This window comes from Muntiacus reevesi, chromosome 2 (genome assembly GCF_963930625.1).
Source record: "Muntiacus reevesi chromosome 2, mMunRee1.1, whole genome shotgun sequence".
Lineage (NCBI taxonomy): Eukaryota > Metazoa > Chordata > Mammalia > Artiodactyla > Cervidae > Muntiacus > Muntiacus reevesi.
In genome coordinates, this window is record NC_089250.1 from 118,131,735 (window position 1) to 118,155,308 (window position 23,574).

At 47.2% G+C, this 23,574-nt stretch overlaps 1 long non-coding RNA gene across 1 annotated transcript; it reads left to right on the top strand.

The window, feature by feature from the left end:
* The first annotated feature begins 9,183 nt into the window (after nt 1–9,183).
* Nucleotides 9,184–17,826, top strand: LOC136158149 (uncharacterized). The gene is made up of 3 exons (XR_010661321.1): nt 9,184–9,467; nt 11,269–11,358; nt 16,934–17,826. It is a non-coding gene; the product is annotated as an uncharacterized lncRNA (long non-coding RNA).
* The last annotated feature ends 5,748 nt before the right edge of the window (nt 17,827–23,574 follow it).

Consider the following 23,574-nt stretch of genomic DNA (forward strand, 5'->3'; position numbering starts at 1 on the left):
CTGTAGGTCACCAGGCTCAGCTGTCCATGGGATATTCAGGCAACAATACTGGAGTTGGTTGCCATTCCCTTCTCCAAGGGATCTTCCTCACCCAGGTGTTGAACATGCGTCTTCCTACATTGGCAGCCAGATTGTTGACCACTGAGCTACAGTATGTCATAAGTATAACCATGGTACTTCCAGCTTGACTGCATTTATTTGAACCCTAACTCCTCTATTCCTTTTGTGACTGCAGGCAGATTATATCACCTCTCCCTCATTTCCTCATCTGTAAAATGAAGATGACAACAGAAATACCTGATAGGGTTAAGGTGAAATGTTTGGGCATTCAGTAAACACTGTCTAAGCTTTACTTGCTGTTGCTGACTGGTTTTGAAGGGGCTTTTTTTTTTTTTTTTAAGAACTGTGAAACATCTATTTGTTTTCCCTTGTCTACCTTAGTTTTGGTCTTAAAGTGTAATCTTACAGGTCCTGTTGTCAGTCATGTTTTAGAATTCACAGTTTATATCCTTATGTTTGCATGGTATCATACAGAATGCAAAATGATGTAATCTCAACACTGGGTATCAGGCAAAGGCTTATCTTGAAAATCGGGGGGGGGGCGTTATTTTATTGTAGATAAGACAATGAAGACTTTTCAATATAAAGTGAGTTTTATAAAATATGAATACTTACAAATTAAAATATTATAGTAGGTCTAAAATGATAATAGTAGAAAATCTCTAGTTCCCTGTCTCCTGTTAACATACCACTGGGTTTTTGGTTTTTTCCCCTTTACATGACTCAAAGGGAAGAGTGGAGACCTACTGATTGATAGGCTTTAGGGGGGCAAAAATCTGTTTTTCATTTTCTAAAACACCTGGTTAAAGGATAACTGAGATATGTGATTTCAAAAAATCACACAAAATAATAAAGGCCTGTTTGGTTTGCTTAGAATGGTATCTAATGAACATTCAGAAGGTGTGAGTATAGCAGGCACCATGCTAACAGGACCCAGGGGAGACAATAATAAGTAGAAATTGCCTTCTAAAACACAGCAACCTCATGTAAACACAGCCAGTCTATTGTGATGAGTGTCATAAGAGAAGTGAACAAAGTGTTTCTAAGATGTCCAAGGAGGAAGTCTTCAAGGGTAAACATAGTTAACAGCACATAAAAAAGGTAGGGCATTTTACACAGCAGCAATACAATGAAGTCAGGGCAGAGACATGGGGGGATGGCAAGATGTGAAGCCCGATTTCCTGCTCACAGCTGGTGGTGTCGGCTGGGCCTAGAGCCCTGGACTTTTGAGTATTTTATGTGCATTTTAATTGTTAGGAACTGGGAAGAAAGGCAGGCATGTTTTTCTTAAAATTGTTCATCTGTGTAGGATGTGTCCCAGTTAAAGTCCCTGAAATTGAATACACCCAAGATCTGTATCATTCAAAAAGGATAGGAGGATCCAAGTATGTTGTTAATAGCTAACGACAGTTGAAATTTTTCCATGTTGTATGCTATCCTTTGTATGATCATAACATTCCTTCAAGCCAAGCACTGCTTCCCCCATTTTGCAGAGGAGTAAACCAAAGCCCACAGGTTCAGTCTTCGCACCCACACAAGGTCAAAACTGGGAAAGATAAAGTGGTAGAGTTAACTAGTTATACTGGTAAGTTTGTGATGAATGCCGTAGAGCTGAAGTCCTATTTGATAATCAAAAACTCTGTACTAGTTAAATAGGTTGAGGTTTAGCTGAAAAGACTAATACCTAGAACGTTAGAATTTTAGTGTTTTCAAAAGGCATTGATATCATTGAAGGGTAAATGGATGGTAACCGATGTTTTACTTCCTAGATCCTATTATATAGAGGACCAGAAACACTTTTGTATTGCCCAGTCCAGCTACAAAGCGAGCCATTTAGTTAAGGTTGATGTAATCAGTAAGATGAAATCCTCCTTAAATGTACTCAGTTTAGCTAGCACTCAAAATGGAAGCCATTTTCAGGAAAAGATGAAAGTTATGATCTTGAGGACTTTGTATTTTTTGAAATAGTTCAGGAAGATGAAGAAAGTTAGTATTATTAACACTTGAAAATAGCAAAAGGAGCGTTTTGTGTCTATTGCAAAGATGAAATAAGTGAAAAGTCTGATGGAAGAAGGAGGTTTATACTCTTAGCTGATACTACACAGGGCTGCTCTGTTAGCACCATGGCAGGACCAGCAGTGTGTGTTCCCTTCCGCTTCGGCATTCCACTCTACTTTGCTCATAGCTTGTTGCTTCTTTACCTAATGGAATATCAGCCCTCAAGGGGGCCTCTCAGTTCTCTGCCTTCAACTGAGAAGTTGTGTTGCAGCCTTACTGGCTGCAGTTGGAAGCCCTTGGGTGAGGGAAGGGAGGGTCTCTGTGACTACACCCAGAAATACAGGATTGTTTTTTTTCTGGCGTGACTAACGTGATATTCAATATCACAACTGGGCAAATTCAGACAATTTTTAAATATTTAAAACAAATGCTTTCCACTAAGGACTTGTTAAAATCTGCCTGATCACCAGTTAAGTGTGGTATCAGGTGACCATTCTTCCAGCCTGACCTTCCACGTGCCTGGAAAAGGTGGTCTGCTCACCTGTGCACCCCAGGGCAGTTTTACATAGCGTCACAGGGCTTGGTAACCTGAGGTTCTAATGATGATCTCCTAGGAAGGGTGTCATGTCTTGATATATTAGCGTGTTAGTCATGCTGCCTGTTCTCAGATGCAGTATTTTTCACACTTCATTTCTGAAACGTGTACTTGATTTTGTAATTTTTTTCCCCACAAAACCAAATAGCTTATCTTTAAATCAGTGGCATCTTAGAATTGAAGAAATAATGGTAGTTCTCAGTGATTTGTTTTCCATTTCTCATAGTTCATTGTCCTGTAAGAACAGGGATCTGATGATTCAGAGGGAATCTTCCACAAGAAAAGTATGAACAACCTGGCCCCACCCAGTCGTGTACTTAACACAGGCTGAATGGACTGATTTCCCAGCAATGCAGGATGACTTCTGAACAGAAAGGCCAGTGGTAGCTGAGAAAGAAAGCTTTTGTGCTTTGGTATGATATGTTCATAAGGAGAGTAGGGAATTAACAAGTTGGTTCAGTTTGGTACTGCTTGAAGGAATGAACTAGCACCAACTGTGGAAACAAACCACAATGAAGGAGACCGGTTTTTGCCCTCCTGTCAAAGCTTGGCTGGAAACTTGTCAGCTAGAAGACAGCATCAGATGGGCAGAGGCGATGGGTGGTGGCCAGAAGAGCTCTCAAATAGAGACAGCCACTGGCCCTGGCCCTGGTGACCTATGAGCAGGGAATGCTGGAGACAAGCCTTTACCATTGGTGGGAAATTTCGGGGCTATACACAATAGCATTAATCTTTACACCTCACTTTTTTAAGAAGTCAGGTGAAGAGATAGTCACTGTATTTGGTAACAAGTTGTTAAAATAGGAGAAACGGCAACAGACAAACCAAGGTAATTGAGAAGTAATTATTCAGAAACTACAAAAGCATTATCCAGACTAAAGGCTCCAGGAGTTCAGAGAAGGAGCAATTAGGTACGTGCTCACAGGAACACAGATGTCCTGCATACCGCAGAAGGGTTGGTAGCTGGAGGGGTCTCCCAGCTTTGATGGAAGGGCCATGTCTGGGGCGGCCTCCACAGAAGGCATCATGGGAAGTATCCTGACCTACTTTGCAGAGAACCCAGCCTCTGCCTGCAAACCAAATGCGTCTGGGCCTAATTGTGTGCTCACATGTTATGTCACCATTGTACTGGGTGCTTCAGAAAAGACAGAAGTGCGATCACCTACCTCATTTAAGTAGAAGGAGCATTTTAAAAAGAAGTTGGGGTCTTCTCTGACAGTGTAATGATTAGGACCCTGAGCTTCCACTGTGTGGGGCATGGGTTCAATCCTGGTTAGGAAACTAAGATCCTGCATGCCCTGAGGCATGACCAAAAAAAAGTTGGAGAAATTATGACAAGATTTTCACTCTTGTTAATTCTGAGTGGCAGAAAAATGGGCATTTGGAAGGGAAATGCGGTGTTCATTATCTTTTCCAGTACATTATATCTGCCCCTAAATAGTTTGGGGGCGGGGGGAGCTTCCCTGGTGGCTCAGTGGTAAAGAATCTGCCTGCCAATGGAGGAGACACAGGTTTGATCCCTGGGTTGGGAAGATCCCCTTGATAAGAAAACAACCCACTCCAGTATTCTTGCCTGGGAAATCCCATGGACAGAGGAGCCTCAAGGGCTACAGTCCATGGGGTCACCAAGAGTCAGATACACAAGTAGTTTTTTCGAAAGGAAGGTCCATAGGGAGAGAAAATACATTGAAACACTTTAAAAGAAGCTTTTCCGATTTTAGAAACTTAGCGGGAGAGCAGAACCTCTCTCCACCCTGTGGCCTTTGGCACCGTCTCGCCTGAGTGGGACTGAACCCAGAGCCTTCAAGGCCCTTGAAGTGCTGATGTGCTGTGTCTGCAGTGATGTCAGGGTTGAAGTTTAGCCAGGACACACAGCTCGGGCCGCACCTTACGCATCCACCTGGTCCTGGTGATGCTGGGTGTGGGGGCGAGAGTAAGGGAAGGTGACACCTCTCTTCTGGGAAGCCTGCTACCAAACTTGCAAAGCACAGAAGAGATGCTGACAAACAGGATCCATCCCAACCCTACCTGCAATTCTTCAGCTCTGAGTGCTGGCAAAAGTGGAAAATCTTAGCATCCTCCCCCTCTGTACCGCCCAAGTTAATGGCACCTACTCCGCTGGTCCTCTCACCCTTCTCCATCAAGGTCCTCATTCATCAGTGGGTCTGCTGTCAGTCATTTAGACCTGAATTTCAGTGTGCTTATTTTTTCTTTGCCCTGAATCGTGGCAAGAAAAGACAGTCATTGTTTGACGTGGAAGCTTAGTACATTCTTGAACACAAGTGGGAGGTTAGTATTTCTTGGAGACAGGTTGCTATTGAAAAGGGAAGGGAAAGCTATGCACTCCACTGCTGGCAGCTGACTGCCTAATGGAACAAAAACTCCTTTTCATATAACACGATGCTTTACCATCCCACTTTCATCAAAGGGATCTCTTGTTCTCCAACTACTGTTTTACAGAGGAGCAGAAAAACAGGAACAGGGGAGTTGAGCAACTTGTCCAGAGTCACACAGCTTAGACTGTACGGCAGGGCTCCACTTAGAGCCTGGATCACGTGGCTGTAGAGCCTGGGCTTTTCACAAGTGTAGGGGAAGGTAGGGAGACAGCGATGGCCAGTGTCCTGAGTCCCCTACTCCAGACTAAAACCATGTGGTGGGTGTGAAGGGGTGGAGGCGAGAGGCCAGGAACTCCAGTGAGAAAGCAGAAAGCCAAGGGACTAGTCCCGTTAGAGACTCAGAGATGCTGGCTTCACAGGAGCTACAGCGCCCGCACAGAGTGGCCGTAGGATGGAGAAGACAGTGCCTTCTAGTCTCCTCGGGTGGCTTCATGGTGTGGGAGAAGAGATCATTTTCTGGCATGTGCCCGTGGAGGAGCCCACGGGTCTGCTGACAGCCACCATGATGAGACAGGGTAGCCCACAGCCGTGACTGTGGGTAGGCAACGGGAGGAAGGCAAGAGGAGTAGTGGGAGGATTCACAGCATCATTGAGGGGACCAGTGAGGGCAAAGGTGGAGGCCGCAGACCCTGGATCCACCAGTCTTGACCCCGGCCACAGTGCAACCCAGAGGCAGGCAAGAACCAGTGGGTTGGAGGCTCATGAGAAAGTTCAGATTAGCTGTAAAAAATAGAGAAAGTATCAGGTTTGGGTGCGGTTTGAGGATGACATGTAAACTTAACATTAATTTTGTGGATTATTTCCAACTAACGAGTGCTTATGGAACCAAGTCAGGAAAGAACCTCAGCTTTGGAGGCACAAGACCTGGTTCCAGGTGAGAAGTTCCATAACATGTTTAGGTGAAAGAAAACTTCCCTTTCCCTTGTTGCAAGATGGAAATGAAATGCCTGCATCCCTAAGGTGGGAGGAGAATTAAATTAGAAAACAACTGAAGGACCACACCAGATGTTGACCCCCTCCCTGTATTATAAACTGACCTGTAATTTGCTGGGCAAATAAAAGAGAGAGAGTCATTTCTGATCAATCATGGGGTCCATAAAGCATCTTTGAGGAAAAGCATGATGACCAAGAGTGAAGTGAGGAACACGAGCCAGAATGTTCTTACCATAAAGGGCTTCAGACATTTTCCTAATTGACCTCAGAAATCACAGACTTAACTTGAAAATATTTTCTTCCTTGTAAATTCCCCTGTGTGTTAGGTGTGTCTCCGGAGACTTATTTCTCAGGAAGGCTGCCAAGTGTTCCAGTTCATCTTTGGAAAGGATTCAAAGCCTCAAATTTGATTATTTTTGTACCCAAACTTCATGTGCTTAAAAACTAACAGGTGTTCCTGCTAAAATGCGTCTCATTTTCACCTCTCTCAGTTCAACATGAGATTTCAAATATTCTAAAGAGTCAGAGGTGTTTCTTCCTTTTTTAAAGAAGTTGACAGCTATCTTTGAAATGTTAAAAAAAAAAGCAGGTGAAAAATCTGTGAACAGGAATTGTCTCTGGGGAGTGGGATTTCAGATGGAATTTATACTTAATACCCTGTGTTATTCAAATGAATGCATCAGAGATTGCTTCAGTAATTTTTTAGAAGCATTTAAAAAGGAGGTGGAATTCTGACATCTGAATCTGCTCTTCTCTTTAAACATATGGTCCCAGGAACACCTGAGAATCTGTGAATCGTATGTGTGAGTGTATAAGTAACAGTCTCCTGAGACTGCCAGTTCTTCTTGCTCTTAACTGTTCAGTGCCCGCATGGCTCTGTCCTACGGTGACAAAAAAGCCATCCTGAAAAACCTAATGTCTATTTCTGACTCTCTGGCTGAGTGGCTGAGGGTTCTGAGAAAAGTACCCAAGTCCTGGCTTTAGTTAGAGTGTGAATCTCAACAAATCTCTTCCCTAGCCTGGGTGGGGGTTGTTCAGTCACTCAGTCATATCTGACTCTCTGCGACCCCATGGACTGCAGCATGCTAGGCTTCCCTATCCTCCACTATCTCCCAAAGTGGCTCAGATTTATATCCACTGAGTTGGTGATGCCATCCAACCATCTCATCCTCTGTTGCCCCCTTCTCCTTTTGCCTTCAACCTTTCCCGGCATCAGGGTTGTTTCCAATGAGTCGGCTCTTCCCATCAGGGAAGAGCTCCAAAGTATTGGAGCTTCAGCTTCAGCATCAGTCCTTCCAGTGATTATTCAGGGTTGACTCTCTCCTAACCTCTGCACCACTGCTAAGCAGTGAGAGTTCAGCTTGGCTAGTCTCTACTTCCTCTGCCAAGTAGCTTGTTCCTTTCACCTCTGATGATGGTTTGCCAAAAGGAAAAAGGAACCATGCCAATGCAAAGAGTGCCTGTTTCAGCAGGTAACGGGTGAGTGGCAGCCAACGGTATGCTGTTGCCCAGAGAACTCGGTGGCACCCCAAGTAACCCCAGATAAAAATTAGATAAAATAGTGGTAAAGTGCTTGATGTGGGTCATGGATGTAATCGCAATCTTAGTAAGCATCTTCAGGAAACTTTGCTGAGTTTAGGAACCTATAACAAGCAATCTAAGAGAGAACAATGTGCAGGCTGCTGAATGCAGCCTCAAGACCAGCCCCATCCTCTTTCAGCCTCTCCTTCCTACAATGCCTCTCCTGGGCACCAGCTCTGAAGCCACCCTTGGTAGACCCCTTGGGTCTTTCTGATCATACCCTCTGCCACTGCCCACTCAGCACAGCCAGCAGGATTCAGAACACAGCCTGGAAAGGGAATGAGGCAGGGGCCGGGCAAGTAACTAACACAGTATGACATTTGGTCCTTACGCTCAGTGGCTCCAACTAGTTTCCTTGTGTGAACTGGTTTTAAAGGTTTTGAAAACACATCAAAGTATACAGGCTGACTGTCTGAAATCCCCTGACCAGGCAGTTTGCTCAGGAAGCTGTCAGAATGTAATCTAAATTGAATGTCTAATCTCTAACAAGAGAAGAGGGCCAGTCCCAGGTCGTAGGTATTGTCTGAACTGACTGCCTGAAACCAAGGCAATCCTAGAGAGTTGAACCTGATACTACCATCTCTCCACATGCCCTTCAATGCTGGGAACCAGAGCCAGCTCTTTGGTGAGAAGGGCACACTTATTAAGGCAAAGGACAGATAGACATGATATCACAAGGGCAAATGCAAATTCTGTGTGTCTGCGTGACTGCCTCCAACAGAAGCTCCCCGAGACCAGTCACAGTGTCTTCCTTGTCCCTCGGGCCAGGTACAGAGCCGAGCCCATGAAGTGTATCCGATGAGTAGGTGACTCTCAAGCCACCTGTGCCATTGACCAACTTTCCCCCATGCTTGCTGTCATAGGATGTTCTTTCTTCACGTCTTTTCTCACGTTAATCCTTAACCTGCATGTTCTTTTGTTTCATTACTATCTTAAATACCCATCAAGGTGCAGCCACCAATCCATCTCCTTTCCAGTTGGACAAGTACCTCGCGTGTTTCAGCTGGCTCCTCACACATGTCCTTGTTCAGGTTTGGGGGAAAGAAAGCACTGTACCCATTTCACAGATATGAAGCAGACTCAAAGACATTTGATGGCAAGTTCAAGGACACACCTGGGCTGCCCTGGTGGCTCAGCTGGTAAAGAATCCGCCTGCAAAGCAGAAGACCTGAGTTCGATCCCTGGGTTGGGAAGATCCCCTGGAGAAGGGAAAGGCTACCCACTCTAGTATTCTGGCCTAGAGAACTCCATGGACTATTACAGCCCACGGTGTCGCAAAGAGTCGGACATGACTGAGCGACTTTCACTTCAAGGACACACCATGGATATGTGGCAGGCCAAGGACTCAAACCCAGGCTGTCTGATTCCTCGCCCTGTGCTCCCTATTTTTCACTCACTGCTGAAGACTTTTCCCCTGAGATTTTGCAAAGGATTTTATGATCCTCCCTGCCACATCCAAGGAAGAAACAGGAAAATCTGTGTTTGATAGAATGATTACTGACACTAAAAGTTAATGTTCAACCCTGGGAAATGACTCTTCCCTCCCAGGAGCTTTCTGAAGCCAGGCCTGGGAGCTCCCTCCTGGGGCTGGGCATTTATAGCTTTGCGTGTTACAGTTCATGAAATGCTCTCAACTTCTCGAAAAGCTGGTTTGGGTTTTTTCCTCCTGGGAGGGGCTGACTCTACCCTGTATGAGAATTCCAAGGCTGCTGGTGCCCTGCCCACTGGGAAACACCTCTGTCTCTGCTGCTCTATAAAGTCCCCAGGTGGCCCCGAGGGAGGACTTCTGAAGCACAGCAGCCTCCCCGGGTCGTGAGGTTCCTGTCCCGCCACCATGAGATTTCTAGTCCTCACCAGCCTGCTCTGCATCCTGCTTCTCTGCTTGTCCGTCTTCTCCGCAGAAGGTAGGACTCTCCCCTGCCCCCACCCAGGGTGCCGGTCCCTGGGCAGGGATTCTGTGGTCTGGGGTGGTGGGAATCAGGAAATGGAGGGTAGGCACTCCTGGGCCCTGAAAGACATCACCCCTGAACCCATATGGCACCTCTATGCACCGTAGCAGCACCAGAGGGAGGCTCAGAAGGCTTAAACCCCGCAATCTGTCCACAGCCCCAGCTCCCCAAACACCCACACACTAAGTAGAAGGAAGAGGTTTTGTGTCTGTGTGGTAAGCACACTGCTTGCACTGCACCTAATTCCTACCTCGCTGGAAGTCCTGGAGCCACTCTGATATGCATTATGCAGTCAACTTGTGTTGAATGAGTGGATACATTAATTAGTAGACCATCTGGGTCTGAACACCCCCAAATCTACGCCTGTGGCAGATGGGATGAAAATGTGGTGGGGAGGCATGTTCATTTAGAACCGGGGCACACGGCCCTTGCACTGTTATGGTACGAGTGTTTAGCTCTCCTGTCTTTCTCAATTCAGATTGCTGTGTATTTTGAACTTTTTCTCTTGCCTAACCCTCTAAAAACTGTTTGCTGGTTTTTTTTTTTTTTTAACAGTTATGGTTATTTTAACATTTATCTGAATTTGGGGATATAGAAATAAATACCAGGGTGAAAAACACCCATAATTTGATTACTCAAGAATGGCCATGTTCAACATTTTGTTTATTTCTTTTCAGTATGCTTACAAGCATCTTTGTAATGGATATCTCTCTGCATGTTCGGTCTTGTGTCTTGTTTTATCACTGTTATTATTATAGTCACCAAAAATGTTTACGATCGAAATCTGGAAGCATTTACACCAGAATGTCAACAGCAACCATCTCTGTCTGAGCGGTAGGATTATAAAAAGTATTCACTTTCTAAAATTTCTGCAATGAACATTGCCACATATACAACATGGAAAACAGTGATTAGAGTTCCTCATAAACACGGCCCATAGCAACATGACTTATCAGACCTCTTCTGTTGGACATGTTAGAGATTACCACTGCTACCTTAATGACAATTCAGTGAAGATCAATGTTTCCTCATTAAGTTTCCTATCCTAGGAGCATCTCTACCAGATTCCCCAAAATGGTGTTATTTAACTAATAATTTTAGGTATAACTTGCCACTACATGAATGTACTGTGATGAATTTACATGTTTAGATATTTAAATTATTCACAACTTTGAGCTATTTTAAGTACACAGTAAAAACATGGGTCTGTATAAAACATTTCCTCTACTGCAGCTAATTTTCCTAGATTTCCGAGGGGAGAGAATTACTATGTCAAAGGGCATAGACAATTCTTCTTAAAAAAAAAATTTGCTTCTTTAGTTTGGCTGCACCAGTCTTAGTTGCCACCTGCAAACTCTTAGCTGTAACATGAGGGATCTCGTTCTTTGACCAGGGATGGAATCTGGGCCCCCTATATTGGGAGCACAGAATCTTAGTCACTGACCACCGGGGAAGTCCCAAGGGCATAGATACTTCTGAGTGATGGTGCTGAACTGTTTCTTGGGCAGGAAGATGAGGAGAACATATTCTGAGGGCAGAGTATCTCCCCACATTGACTTCGTTATTTATGGAAAAGAGATAGCCTCAAGGCCCACTCTCCCTGGATCCTCCTGTAGCCTGACCCATCCTGAGTTTCCCTGAATAAATATTCCCGAACCCTTGGCCTTGGGAGCTGAAGTTCCCTCCTGCACAGACCCTGTCCCCAGTGTCCCCAAGTGTGCTAAGGGAGGGACTCTTTTCCTATGTCCCCTCTCAGGGAGAAGACACCCGAGGCATCATGCCAAGCCCGGAAAAGGCAAGCCCTGCTGTCCCCGAATTCCGGGCCCTGACCTGATGACCCAGAAAGGTAAGCACCGCACAACTGCCCAGGTGTAAGCAAAGGCCCTGGGGAGACTGTGGGACAGGCTGTGTATGCATCCCCTGCCCACCCACCCTCCATTCCTGGCATCAAGCCCTTTTGTGGAGAAGGCATGAGCAGATGTGATCTTGGCCTCATGGATCTTTCTAGTCTAGTGGGGGAAACTGACCTGCCCACCCCCCAAAAAAAAAGTCAACAGATTAATCACCTTAAACTGAATACATTCCCTCAAGAGAAAGAATAGGATGCAATTAGAAAATGGGATGGAGAAGGTCCTTACCCTGGGTGGGAGGCATCAGAGGGGCCAACCTTTGTGAGACCCGAAAGAAGACCAAGGAACTAGCAGGAGGAGTGTGGAAGGGACGGTGCAGGAGGGGAAACGGCAGGCATGAATACAGAGCAGACGGGGAGTTGTGAGGTGCTCGGAGAAGCTATGAACCAAGGCAGGGCTGGCCTGGTGAGTGAGTTGGCCCATGAGGTGGGGTGACCAGAGGAGATGGGGCGCACAGGTCCAAGGAGTCCCGAGCTGCAGGCAGGCAGCACCCATCCCAGGCGTCAGCCTGGGGTGCAGAGCTGGACTCCCTGCCAGGGTGAGGCCTCAAAGAGCAAGGCTGCCCTCTCCTACAAGGTCTGGGGGGGGCAAGGGTATTGAGGGGTGAGGGAGCGAGGCCAACAGAGGGCTGCAGGCACCCAGCTCCCAGTACTGGGGCACCAGGCCAGGCAGGCTGGTGCACGGGAGTTGCATGCCTGCCCCAGGATGCAAGGCTGGGACGGCTGAACCTTGGCTGGCCTTTGGTAGAAGGTCCTAGGGCCTGGGGCAGGCAGAGTCCCCCAGGGAAAACCCAGGGTTCCTGTCCCCCATCCCCCACTTAGTCTGTGCAGCCTAAAACCCCATCTCAGGGGTCTAAGAAGGCCCAGCTCTGCTGACTCCTCTGGGGCCATGGCTCAGGGAGCCCGTGACCAGAGCTGGAGCCTCCACACCCCTCCTAGATGTCAAGAGTTCTGTGTGCCAAGGGGAGGCCTGGGTGTGAAGCAGAGGGAGGGGGGCAGGCTGCATGGCTCAGCCTCGGGCCACTTCTCTGGAAAAGCTGACAGCCCCCGTTTCCAGAGTGGCATCACATCCCACTGGGGCTGGGTAAAAATAACCGGTTCTCACACCCTGAACCCAAGTGTAAGGCCCCCACCTAGGCTGGCTGGCTGACTGGTTGCAGCCCGGCTCTCCCTGGAGGCCCCAGCCTGGCAGAGGAGAGCTGTTTCCCTGAGTCCCTCCCAACGAGGAGGCCAAGCTATGCCCTCCCCAGGATGAACTTGCTCAGGAGCACTTGTCAATGAAAATAATCAATAAACAATCAAGAGTAAGAATAGAAAAGAGTTGTATTTGGGCTAAACTGAACACTAGCCAGAAGCCTGCTTCCCAGTTGACTCTTGAGAAACTGCCCAAGAGAAGCAGAGTTTTCACCAGTTTCATATCTTGTCAGAATAAGACCATTAAACAAGTCAGGGTCACATTTCTTCAAGGATTTTTTTAGGAGGAAAAAACCAGACCAACCTGTACACAGCAAGTCAATATGGCCTTGGTACCTGGGAAGAGGGTCTTATCATCAGAGGATTAGCATTGGTGTCCTAGGAAGGGGAACATTTAATCTACACTTTAAACTTGGATATTCTTTACTTCTGGTCAGAGTGCCCTTTTTTAAAAAATATTCAAAGCAGATGTACAATGTATGTTTGATAGGCACACAAAGGCTATTTTATTTAGCATAAAATTCAAGTTAGCACATGTATAAGCCAGAATGACTTCCCACAACACTGAAAGCCCAAAATCCTAACCACTAAGCCACCAGGGAATTCCCTGTGAAAATGTTTTTTGTTACAATAAAGAAAAGAGAAGTTGAAAATGTATGTGCATGCACGCACACACAATTCATAGGAAACACAGCAGGGTTAACTCCTTGTGCACAAGAGCAGCTCTTTCTTTTTTTTAAGCTACACAATACTTCAGAATAATCTAAGTGTGTGGCTCCCATCCTGAGTCTGGATTTCTATCAGTGTACATAGTGTACATACAGATCCCCCAATTCCATGGCAGGGATCTGCAAGCAACTTAGAACAAGAAGGGCAAAGCAAGCATTTTTACTAGGTCCCTATCATGCAGTCTCATTTAAATCCTTGGAACCACCCCAGGGCAGCACGGTCCATTTTACAGGTTTGAAACTGAGGCTCAGAAAGGTTATGAGGCAGAGCCAGAAACTTGGGTCTGTCCATCTCTTTCCATTGCAACAACTGCCTCCTGCAGAGAAAGGCGTTTCCTCATCATATTTACAGAGACACGCAGGTGCCCGAGGGAGATTGCAGAATTCCTGGAAGGGAAGCTCTGTCTGGGTTGGAATCTCAGCTCTACCAGTGACTAGATATGCATCCTTGAGCAGGTCCTTCAGCTCTGCTAAGCCTCAGTCTTCTCCCCTGTGAATGGGTATAACAAGAGACTCTATGATCATAGTCTATTACCCCATAGTCAGTGAGGTTGTGACTATAAAGCCAGGAATTGGCCTGGCACCAGCTATCTGGTCAACTTGCTCTGCTGTGGCTGCAGAGGAAGTCTGGGCATGCCCAGGTGTAGTGGTTCCACCCCCCTTACACTGTCTTCTGGGGCTGACTCTGCGGCTCACACACCACTGTGGAATAAATAACAGGGGCGCCGGGCGTGCCAGGCTCTGGGAGTTTGGCCTCTGTACCCTGGTTCACTGACACAGGAGAGCCTGTGCACTCTGCTGAAAGAGAAATTGGCCTAGGGCTGCCTGGAGGATGCCCCTGAGCTGACATCACCAGCTGTGACACACACAGGCCAATATCGCCTACTGTCCAATCGAAGACGTCTTTCCGGAGCATGGCCTTGCCCAAGTGCTATGCTAGGCCCGTGGCAGTGACATGAAGTGGCAAGCATGGGACACTGGATTAATTCTACAAAACCATCATCAAAAATCAACGTGTTAAATGGCCAATTTGCTGAACTTACACAATTAGTAAATTATTTACCAATTTACTAAAAAATAAAGGGCTTTCTCTAAAGCATTTGAAAAGTTGGTAACCATCTACATGGCAGCATTGTTTTAAAGGAATGTTCCATTTGTTGGTTCTGTTGGGACCTAAGGGGTCTCAGGTTTAGGCTGTGGTCAGACAGACAGCTGTCTAGGCCTCACCAGCTGGGAAACTCTGTGATACTGAGCCTCTGTCAGACTGCCCTCCTTCCATGGGTCCTGAGGCTGTCAGTGACGGGACTCCTGGGGAGGCTGGAGAGGCCTTGTGGGACGGTCCTTGGGGTCTGAGAGAGTGCCTGTCCATCTTGCAGATTTCCTAGGGCCTGAGAGCTCCATGCTACCTTCCCTGCCTTGAAACCCCACAAAATGACTTGAACTATAGTGGGAGACAGGGGCTGAAAGGGACACAGAGATATTCCTCCCCACCATGGGGTTGCCCCTGTCTTTAGAAAGGAGCCTAGACTACAGAGACAAAGGTTATCCACTGAGGACCTTGAGTGTGATGACGTGAGGGTTTTGGCAACTTTGGAAGGTAGCAAGGTGGACACCAGGGCTCAGTGCAACAGATGCAGGAGGTGGAGAGTGTACCCCTCCTGCCCAGTGGACCCATCAGAGGGGCTCAGATTAGCGGTTTTGTCCCTTGTAATTATACCTGTCAGCCACGGCTGCATAATAAAACACCTCCAGCTTCAGTGGCCCAAAAACGATACGTAATTATCATTTGCTATGAATCTACAGGTCAGCTGAACCGTTCTTCCAGTCTTGGATGGGCTCATTCATTTTTCCAAGGGTTTGGATAGGTACTTCTGCTGAGCCTAGCCAGGCTCTCTCACATGTTTAGGGGGTCAGTGGGATGAAGCCAGGATGATCTCAGCTGAGCAACTGAACTCTCTTCCACATGGTGTGGAAGAGTCATCCTCTGACGGGCTAACTCCGGCTTGTTCTACAGAGCAGAAGTACCTGAGGCCTCCTCAGGCCTCAGAACTGGTCCACCTGCATTGCACTTCATTCTTTGGGCCAAAGCAAGTCACCAGATCAGATTCGAGGAGCAGCGAAATAGACCCCTTGTCGTGATGGGAGAAGATGCAAAGTCACATTGCAAAGGAAGGGCGGAGAACTCTATCCTTATTTGCACTCAGTTAACCACATTATTTATTGTAGGAACCAGAGAAGGGAGTCTTGGGGCCTGAGGGTGGGGACAGGGGGTAGAGGGGAAGCAGTGGTCAGGAAATCATGGTTCTCCATCAGAAATGCTAGTAGAAAACTCTCACAATATGATATTAATAGAAAGGAGTAGTTAACACTGTATATTACTATGATTATCACTATGGGAAGGCAAAAGCACTTCCAAATAGGAAGAAAAAGAAAATTATACCAATATTAGCACTTATTTATGATTAAGACATGAAGTTATGGAAGAATTATGATAATTAAATTTATTTTTTGTATAGCTAGTAATTATATAGCAGTTACAGTGCAGCACTTACATTTGCTAACTCATTTAACCCTCACAATAATCCACAGAGTTAGATACTATTGCTATTCTTATTATTGCAGACAAGGCACCAAAGCACAGAGAAGTTTAGTCAGCTGTTGAAGGTCACCCAGCTAGTAAGTAAGGGGTAGAGCTGGGCTGTGAATCCAAGTAATCTGGCTCCAGATTCCATGTTCTTAACTAGCATACCACCTTGCATATACTAATAATCCAGGAACTAAAACAGAGAAAAGAACCTTATTACCATAATTTAATAACCATCCTCATTCGTATTTCCTTTTTTCATGCAAACCATGTTTACCTAGCTTTATTTTTATTATACCTTGTTTTTTTATTTTTAAAATTAACATTGCATTGTATGCATTTTTCTTCAAGGTGCTGTATAGTCTTCATAGCCACAGGGCTTTATCACTGTTAAATATTTTTTTCATCACAACATACCATTTAGTAATTAACCATTTCTCTACCACAGGATATTCAGACTGTTTCCAGAATTTTTTTCTGCTGCTAAAAACAAAACTATGAAGACTAGCTTAATGCATGCAGGTTTTTCTTTCCTTATGGATTATGCCTCCCACAAATGGGACTGGTTCATCAAAAGATGCAAACCAAGCTTGAGACACACATTACCTGAGACAGAGAGGAGACAGCTGAGGGTTCAAAGGTCTGCAATTAGGTGTGGGTGAACCCTCTCTCCGCCACCATCAAAAACAGACCTTCCAGACCCCTCAATTTTAGTGGACTCTGCTCTTTATAAACTACCTTCCCTCCATCTTCTGGTAATCAATCAGATTTCTCCCCAATGGGATAGAAATAACCTGGGCTGGTCATGTTTGCAATGAAAGGCCGCCTCTGGGCATCCCAGAAGGAGGGTAAGATCTGACACTTGCTTTGATTTTTTTAAAACATATCTTCATATCTAAAAATTAATCTTAATTGTATTTCTCCCTTTCTCCCACCTTGACTTTGTCTGCCTCTCTGCCTCTTGTCTGATCTTGTCTGTTCTTGTCTGCTCGCTGCTCCTTCCTAGGACACCATATGAGAAACTGCAGACCATGCAAACTCAAGCCAAAGCCCCGCTTTTGGGTGGTACCTGGGGCACTCCCACAGGTGTAGTGCTCCCCCAAGCAGGCTGCATACCACTGAAACCCTCATGCTCAATTCTTGAGGCACCCAGAACCCTTAGATTCCTCCAGGGTGCTCCCCTCAAAGTCGGGACTGATGGCAAAGCCTCTGCCCATGAACCTGAGCTTCCTTTCTTAAAGACACAACATTTCTTGCCTACTGTATTGGACTGTGCTCACAATTTTTTTAGAAAAGCCTGAACCAGAATCTTCTGAAAACCACAACATGGATTCAAAAGTCCAAGCTCTGGAATGCCTGTTTCCTGCTGTATGGTCTTGAGCAAGTAACTTAGTCCCTCTGGGCTCATGCTGGCTTCAGAGATACAAATTCCAGTGAAAGAAGACATCAAAGGAAGGCACCAACGGGCTTCACTTACCCCTTTCAAGCCTCATGGCAGTGAGCTAGGGTGCTGGAAGGCTTCATCTCAGGTAGGAAAGGCCCCGGCATAGTTCCAGAACTCCAGATCCTGGTATCAATCATGCCACCAAGCTTCAGAATCATTGCGAGCCAGGTTCAGCCCACCCAGCCTCAGTCTCCATCTGGCCCCTTGCGCATGGATAGTCAAGACTCCATCGTGACCTGAAGAGCTACAAATCCAAAGACTTCCGAGCCTGCTAGGGTGAAGGGTAACAGGGACCCAAGAATGGCCAACCAGCAATGAAGAGGCTCAGCTGACCCGAGACACACCTAAGCTCCTAACTGTCCCACATCCCACGGCCCCTGCAGGAACCCCTGCCTGATTTTCTGATGTTTGCTGTAAAGAGCATGCAGTGAAACAAATTGTAAATAAATAAACAAAACACATGGCACATGGTTGTTTGAGAAAACAGGAGGTAGGACTTTCGGCAGGACCTTGGGCTTCCCTGGTAGCTCAGACGATAAAGAATCCGCCTGCAATGTGGGAGACCTGGGTTCGACCCCTGGTTTGGGAAGATCCCCTGGAGGAGGGCATTGCAACTCACTCCAGTCTTCTCGCCTGGAGAATTCCGTGGACAGAGGAGCCTGGCGGGCTACAGTCCATGGGGTCATAAAGCGTCGGACCTCCTACCAGCACAGGAGGTGGGACCTGAGACACAGCTGTCTGCTACGGGAAACCCACTCCCTGAGGCCTCTCCTGCAGGCAACACCTTCATCACAGCACAGTCTAACCATGAAAGGGGGCGGCGGGCTGGGGAGTGAGGAACACTGACGGGAGCAAGCGTCTCGGTCTGACACACCAGCATTCCCCAGGATTTTCATGTGATCTGGTCAAGTCAGTTCCCGTTTCTGTAAAATGGAGAGTCCAGGACCTATTCAGAGAAGCTGACGTGAGGCCCCGACAAGTAGACAGATGTAAAGTGCCCACAAGGGGCCTGGCACAAACAGAGGAGCTTGGTTCCAGAAAGCCCCTGCCTTCCCTGCCCCCATCCTGGAGGGAATGTTTATGTCCAAGTGAACACACAAGTGGGGAGAGGAGGCTCAGAGGGAACAGATGGCCCATGTCTAAGAGGCTTATCCCTCAACAAATTTCCTTCTAATCTGCTTCTCCCGGCAAGGTGAGAAGCCCCTCCCTACGTCATCCCACAGCTGTCTGAGAAGGCCAGACCCACCAGGTGTGAGGCTGATGAGCAGAGGTTCCCTGGCACCCAGCAATGGGGACAGTGGTCCCAGGGAAAGCCCAAGGTCCTCACCTTGTCCTAGGCCAGACTTTTCTGTTCCTTCCAGAAACTTCATTTGCGAGCTCCTCCATTCAGTCACTCAGGCACCCATTTCTGGGGTAGGCAATGGTCAGAATGTGCTAGTTCCAAGCCTCAGCAATAAGCAGATACAGTCCTTGAGGGCTGAGAAGTTATCACTGCTCTGCACAGTTGTGAGGTAAGAACAGAGGACTGGGCGCAGGAGTGGACATGAAAAGAGGAAGAGCTGATGCTCGCGCTGAGTCCTGGGAGCGTTCTAGCTGGAGAAGAAACGGATGTGTGTGTTTGTGTGTGTGTGTGTGTGTGTGTGTGTGTAAGCAGGGGTAAGACTTGAGTGTTTGAGAGGAATCCAGCAACTGGACAGCAGAATGGGGAACAGTGGGGAGGTTTCAGTCTGGGACCATAAGAGCACCCAAAAGTTATCAGGTATTTAGAGCTTATCCTGAGGACAATGGGGTGGGAGAAAACGCAGGCAGGAAGAACCACTAGGAGGAGATGGAACGAGGTAGAGCTAAGGCAGGGTGGCGGAGGGAGATACAGAGCTGAGGGATTTGAGATATTGAATGGACAGGGAGAGTCTTATGAATAACGCTATTCAAGGCTCTCAGGGGACTTCCCTGGTGGCCCAGTGGTTAAGATTCCGTGCTTCTAAGGCAGAGGGTGTGTGTTCAATCCCTGCTCAGGGAACTAAGATCCCACATGCCACAGGCATGGCCAAAAAAGTGGGGGGGAAAAAAGGCTCTTGGGGAACTAAGAGGATACAAAGAAAACCAGACATCTGGAAATGACTTTGCATTACAGAACTGGAATTCTTCTTCTATCTCCTGAATGATCCCCTTGAAGAATCTTAACATATTGGCAGGGGACAGTAGTGTCACTAGAGAAAGAGTGCAATCTCCATGGCAACTGAAGGGGCTGCCCTGACTGGGTAGGGCCCCACTACAACTGACTAGGTACAGGTTTCTCAGACAGTCTTGGGTTCAGATGATGACTCGGTCGTGTGTCCTCTGTCATGTGACATCAGGAAGTTCAGACAACCTCTCAGAGTCTCAGGTTTCCCATCTGGAAATGAGACTAAGACTGCTTATCACAGAGGCCCACGAGGGAGAGGAAATCAGGAAGTAAAGAATGTCTGGCTCTGAAACAGTAGCCTCATTTGCTTCCACTAAACTGAACGCATCCAGGACGCTCCACCTCTCCACCTCCACTCAAGACTAAGTCCTCTGGAACCAATTTCATCCCCAGCTATGGCAGAACTTCCTATGGCAGAAACCACACACACTTTACAGCCCTTCGTGCCCACTCACTCTGCTGATTCACCTGAGCTTATCTCTGGGCAGACTGTCCAGGCTGAACCACTTTCTGGAGTCCCGGCTGGTTAATGTTCACGCCGGACCCCACATGTGACTCCCCTGACTGTGCAGCCGCTTGCCCAGTCATGGAAGCATCATAAAACTTCTAGAATCTGGGTGTGTCTAGGTATATAGTCTAGTCTCCCAAGTGGTGGCTGGACCTTGCCTGTTTACAAGTATTCTAGTAACGTGTGGCCAGCTCCAGAGGCAGGCTTGTTATCAACAGCTCCATCTCTGCATGAGGTCTTTGGCTTATCTGCTGTTTAATCTGTCCAATTGCCCTACCCCTTAGGATTTGCAAAGTATGAGCCAGAGAATGGAAGTTATCAAATTACAAGCTGTCAGAACTGAAAAGTTCCTTACATACATTAAAATGTAACTCTTTCACTTGTTCAACTCAGGGCTTAAATATGCTCTGGATATGGGCGCTTATATGTGTGCAGAAGTACCCTACAGCCGTTCCCTCAACTATTTCACACTTTTCCATGTGCCGCCTGGCTCAGCAGGTATTTCATTGTATCCCCTTTGGCTACTCCACTCTACCAGTTTATGGATGGATGGAGGGGGCGAAGAATTTCAAAGGCCTGCAGAGTGTCAGCTGTTGACTAGGACCAGGAACCAAGACTCAAAATACCCTCAAGTGTCTGTTCATTGATTCACGTACTCAGTCATCATTCACCCAGTCAACAACTGCTCACTGAGGACCTACTGAGGGACAGGTCCTATGTGGATACAAAAGCAACCTCTGCATGAAACATGGTCGCTTCCCTAAATGATTCATGGCACCCTGGGGGAGACATCAAAGCAGACAGATTACACACGGGATTCTTTTAAGGGCCCTGTCAAGGTCCTAAGGAGGGACCCATTCTATCTGGGGGCAGAAGCATGCCAAAGGAAAAAAAAGAAAAAGCTTTCTGAAGGAGAAGACATTCTTGGGAGTGTCCTAACCCAGGCTCAGTCATGTGGCAGGATGCAAGAACAATGGAGACTGCTATAAGGTGAAAACAGGTGACGTCAGGGTGGAGCTTCTGCCCACCTGTCTGGATGCCACAGTGATCAAGAGCCAGCACTACAACACAGGATCCCAGCTGGTGGGTACTAGTTCCAGCTGGATGGGGACCGGGGAAATAGGGGGCAGCTCCAGATTCCTGCCCCCTAGAGAAGGAAATGGCAACCCACTCCACTACTCTTGCCTGGAGAATCCCATGGATAGAGGAGCCTGGTGCAGACTACAGTCCATGGGGTCACAAAGAATTGGACACAACTGAGTGACTTCTTTCACTTTCACTTTCACTTTCACTTTCTTTCCAGATTCCTGCAGAGTCTCTCAGTTAGGGGAACAAGTCAGGCTTTATTTTAGACAGGTAAGAGGAGGAATGCCGTCTACATGTCAGAGGAAACTGAGGCAGCCACCCTATACCTGGCCTGCACACAGCAAGGGGACAGAGGGTGGCCACATTTCACAGCAAATAATACCCAGAACCCACTGCTGTGGGAAGCAACTCCCCAGTTCAGCCAGGTGAGTACACCTGGTCCAGACCTGTGAAGGACTGTCCTCAGGACCTCAGCTGAGCTGAGATAGGCGGAGCCTCACAGTCATGTTCAAAGAGGGTTCACCCCCTGATTCTATGTTTTCATCCTCAGGACCAAATCCTACCTTGGACCACAGCTCTCCGGTCATGAGCAGTCATTTCGTTGGAACTCAGCAACTGGACAGAAGAGCTCAGGATGCCGAGTACCAAGGGCAGATGTCTGTCTATAGATGGTCTCATTCCAGACAGCTGGGGTAGTAGCGGGGTGCTGGAGACCTACCCTTCCCCCTTCTAGAGCAGGATCATTAGGAAGATGAGCCTGGAAGCAGGCATCTGCTTCTCACCACAGCCTCAACACCAGAAGCTGGGAGAACTTTTTACCCAACATCTCCTGGTGCACGTGTGCACATATGACCTGGGCATGCGTGTTTACATGAGGAGACATGAGCAGTACACTGGTGTATGGGTGTGCACATGTGGGTGTGCACATATGTGTGCACAAATGGGACTAGAACTCACATGTGTTTGGGGGCAGCTGTGTGAATGTGTGTGAGTACTGGGGAAGGCACTCAGATCAGATGTGAGGAAAGAGGTCAAAAGAGCCTAACCTGGCATATTGGCAGATGGGGCTAGAACACATATGTATGCCCGGGCTGGCAGCTGGCACTCAAATTCCCACTAACTAAGAGTTGGACCAGCTATTGTACATCTACCTGAGGAAGAGCTCTTGGAACCTGCCCTAGAGATGACTGATGAGGTATTTCACAGCAGGTGCCATGGGGGGGAGACCCAGAGGAGAGGGAGCATGCCACCCTGCAAGGGGTAATGGGCGTGTAGAGGACAAGGCAATGGTGTGCTGAGACTGCCCAGGTATTTGGGTGAAGGCCACGCCACCTGTCTCAGGGCAGGTGGGACCTTCCTTCCCAGCTATGAGAAACTGAGCTCTCCAGGCCGTTTCCAGACCCTCGGAACCACCAGGTCAAGATCAGAGTCCAGGGTGAGAATGTCCACCAAGAGCTGCTGTTTTCCTTGGTTCTCAGGTGCTTTGTTTGAGGACAGAGGCCAGTCCAGAGTGACCAACTCCTTCCAGTTTACCTTAAATCTTACTGGGTCCAGCACTGAAAATCCCATATCCCTGGAAATCCTTTCAGTCCCAGGCAAACCAGGCTGCTAGTCACGCTAGCAGATCTAAACAGGTACAACTGAAGGGAGACAGTCTTTTTAAGAAAAAGAATATAAACTACAAATACAAAGTTGGGCTATGGAAGGACCAAGTGTGAGCAAGAGGCTCAAGAACTGAAGCGTCAGGAGCTGCATGGTGATTGTCCTCTGCCATTGAAAGAGGTTCAACTATTTTTGCAGCCAGGCTAAACCGGGCATGAATCCACACTCTCTCTCACTGGCTGTGTGAGCCTGCGCAAGTGACTTACCCTCCCTGTGCCTTAATTTCTTCCATTTGAAAGCAGGGACACTCACACCACACACACACACACACACACACACACACATAGCATGTGGAGTATCCCTCTATCCCTCTCTAGTACAAGTCTGTTGACTGGCATTGCCCCATCATTTTGCAACACAAAAGTTGCAGAAATGTCTGTGCAATTTAAAGTGCATCTTTTCAGCAGACTCACAGATATACAGAATAAACTAGTAGCTACCAGGGGGGAAAGAGGAGGGGGTAGGCAATGTAGCAGCAGGAAATTAAGAGGTAAAAACTATTAGATATAAAATAAGCTACAAGGATATATTGTACAATGCAAGAAATATAACCAATACCTTATAATAAGTATAAATAGCTTTAAAAATTGTGACTCACTATATTGTACACCTGTCAGTTCAGTTCAGTCACTCAGTCGTGTCTGACTCTTTGCAACCCCATGAACTGCAGCACGCCAGGCTTCCCTATCCATTGCTAGCTCCCGGAGTTTATTCAAACTCATGTCCATTGAGTCAGTGATGCCATCCAGCCATCTCATCCTC